Source organism: Heptranchias perlo, unplaced genomic scaffold, assembly GCF_035084215.1.
Source record: "Heptranchias perlo isolate sHepPer1 unplaced genomic scaffold, sHepPer1.hap1 HAP1_SCAFFOLD_50, whole genome shotgun sequence".
Classification (NCBI taxonomy): domain Eukaryota; kingdom Metazoa; phylum Chordata; class Chondrichthyes; order Hexanchiformes; family Hexanchidae; genus Heptranchias; species Heptranchias perlo.
In genome coordinates, this window is record NW_027139516.1 from 1,705,328 (window position 1) to 1,708,097 (window position 2,770).

General features: G+C 48.7%; 1 non-coding gene across 1 annotated transcript; it reads left to right on the forward strand.

The window, feature by feature from the left end:
- Positions 1-606: 606 nt before the first annotated feature.
- On the forward strand, positions 607-825 carry LOC137314033 (small nucleolar RNA U3). Its single transcript, XR_010961170.1, has one exon. It is a non-coding gene; the product is annotated as a small nucleolar RNA U3 (small nucleolar RNA).
- Positions 826-2,770: the final 1,945 nt, after the last annotated feature.

A 2,770-nucleotide genomic window follows, 5' to 3' on the forward strand; every position in this document is an offset into this window, starting at 1 on the left:
TGCCCTTGAGAAGGTGGTGGTGAGCCGGATCCTTGAACCGCTGCAGTCCGTGTGGTGAAGGTTCTCCCACAGTGCTGTTCGGAAGGGAGTTCCAGGATTTTGACCCAGCGACAAAGAAGGAACGGCGATATATTTTCAATTCGGGATGGTGTGTGACTTGGAGGGGAACTTGCAGGTGGTGTTGTTCCCATGTACCTGCTGCTCTTGTCCTTCTGGATGGAATCAAGGGATCTGGGGATCGAGCAGGAAAGTGGAGTTGAGGTTGAAGATCAGCCATGATCTGATTGAAGAGCGGAGCCGTCTCAAGGGGCTGTATGGCCGACTCCTGCTCCTATTTCTTACATTCTTATGTTCTGATGATCAGGACAGTTGCTGGAGGCTGGTATCTACATTATGCAAATTAGTGCCTACTGAGTCATGGCTGCACGACAGAAACGCTTTTTTTTCACAGAATTATAAGTTTACAAAGGGTGAAGCGAAGATTAATTGCGTTTTTATTCGATTCCCTGCCGGGTGCAATGAATGGTCGAAGAATTGGTCCGCGCTCAGCATGTGTTAAAGGGGGCTCGCTGAGGGTGGAGAGCGGTGTTGCGGCATCCTTTCAGTAAGACTATACTTTTAGGGATCATTTCTATAGTTTTTGAACTTGAGAACTGTGTTCTGAAATGTTTGGTCTCACTAACCAGCGAGGAGGAGATGTAGCTTTTCCTTCTGAGCGTGAAGCAGGCTGCAAGTGTTGTTTTATACCAGCGCTTGTGGCCATTGATGACCGTTCCCTTCTCTCAGTGTGCGAGAAGTGGAAGAAGGAAATGCATTCTGAGTGGTTCGTGTTTCTACAGCTCAAAAGTAGGAATATTTATCTGTCAATTATTTTATATTTACAGGTGCTTCCCTCCAGTAAGAGTGTCAGTCTTTGCCACCTCAGCCGAGCTCGTACTGCTATCTGTTGCTTTCCCCTCCTTTTATCGGTTTTTAACTCATCAGTAAGAGTTTGCACTGAACTGATTAGGTACGGTCGCTGAAATAACGTAGTTAATGGAGCACAAAATCTCGGCTTGCAGTGCTGAGGGACTTGCAGTGCTGATTAAATCGATTCCCGCCTGCCATCTCAGGTGGATGTAAAAGATCGCATGACACTATTTCGAAGAACTTGGGGGGAGTTCTCCCAGGAGTCCTGGTCAATATTTACCCCTCAATCAACATCACTGAAACAGATTATCTGCCCAATACACCATTACGGTTTGTGGGACCTTGCTGTGGGCAAATTGGCTGCGGCGGTTCCTGCATTATAACAGAGGATACACTTCAAACATGCTTGGGGATGTCCTTCGGTCATGAAAGGCGCTGTATAAATGCCAGTTCTTTCTTTTGTAGCAGGAGGATTGGTGAATGGGACTTCGTGTGATTTAGGATACGGGCAGCAGAGTTTTGATATGCTGAAGATTATGGAGTGTGCATGATGGGAGGGCGGCCAGGAGAGCCTTGGAATTGTCGAGTTTGGCGGTAACAAAATCATGGGTGAGAGTTTCAGTCGCAGATGGGCTGAGGTGGATACGGGCGATATTATGGAGGTGGAAGTCGGCAGTCTTGGTGATGGAGAGAATCTGGGGTCGGAAGCTTAATTCAGGGTCAAAAAGGACACCGAGGCTGCGAACAGTCTGGTTTAGTCTAAGACATTGGTCAGGGAGGGGGAGGGAATTTATAGCAGGGTCCGAAAATAGTGGCTTTGGTCTTCCCAATATTTAATTGGAGGAAATTTCTGCTCATCCACTGATATATATCAGACAAGCAGTGCGATGAATCAGAGGCAATGGAGGTGTGGAGAGAGGTGGTGGTCAGGTAGAGCTGAGTGTCGGCAGTGTACATGTGAAATAAAACGAGTTTTTGGATGATGTAGCCAAGGGGCAGAATGCAGATGAGAAATAGGAGGGGGGCAAGGATAGATCCTTGGGGGAGTGGGAAGAGAAGCCATTGCACGTGATTCTCTGGCTATGACTGGATAGACACGAAATAAACCAGGTGAGGCCAGTCCCATCCAGCTGGACAATGGAGGAGAGGAGAGGTGACTACACTTCAAAAAGTACTTCTTTGGCTGTAAAGAGCTTTGGGACGCCCTGAGTTAGTGAAAGGTGCGATATCAACTGCTTACCTGACAGGGGAGATCCCATTATGAGGAAGGCGCCATATCAAGTAGAGTCAGCTAGTACCAGTTTAAGCTTTGCTGATGTAGAGGTGGATCCTCATGCTGGCCGGAGACAAGTCGAACACCTTTCTCCAGTAAAGTGAAAACTAATTTGCAGCGGACGTGTTGACAAGGGCTCCCCGAGCACCTGAGCCCGAGGTGTGAAATACCGTCAGGCTGACTGCGAGGGCGGGTGAAGGAACTTCGCCATGGCAACGAAATATTTTCCTGAAGAAGGTTCTTCTCGAAACCTGCGGTTTCAAGACTGCAGACATCGTCTTCCTGCATGGTGGGAGGGCGGCCAGGCGAGTATTGGAGTTGTCGAGTCTGGAGGTAACAAAAGCATGGATGAGGGTTTCCCGAGGAGCAGATACGTGGAAGTGACCTTTAAGGATGTCGCAAAATGGCAAAAGTTGCCCCAGGCCTTCAAGGAGAAGCGGAAGGGAAGGCCACTGTCATTTCTCACTGATGAGCCGCTCTTCACACTCCCACTGGAGAAGGAACAGACGCTGACCCTCCATCAACGGAGGACAGGCCTCCTTCCTCATCCCAAGAACGGTCGATAAGTTCCAGGGAACGACACCAATG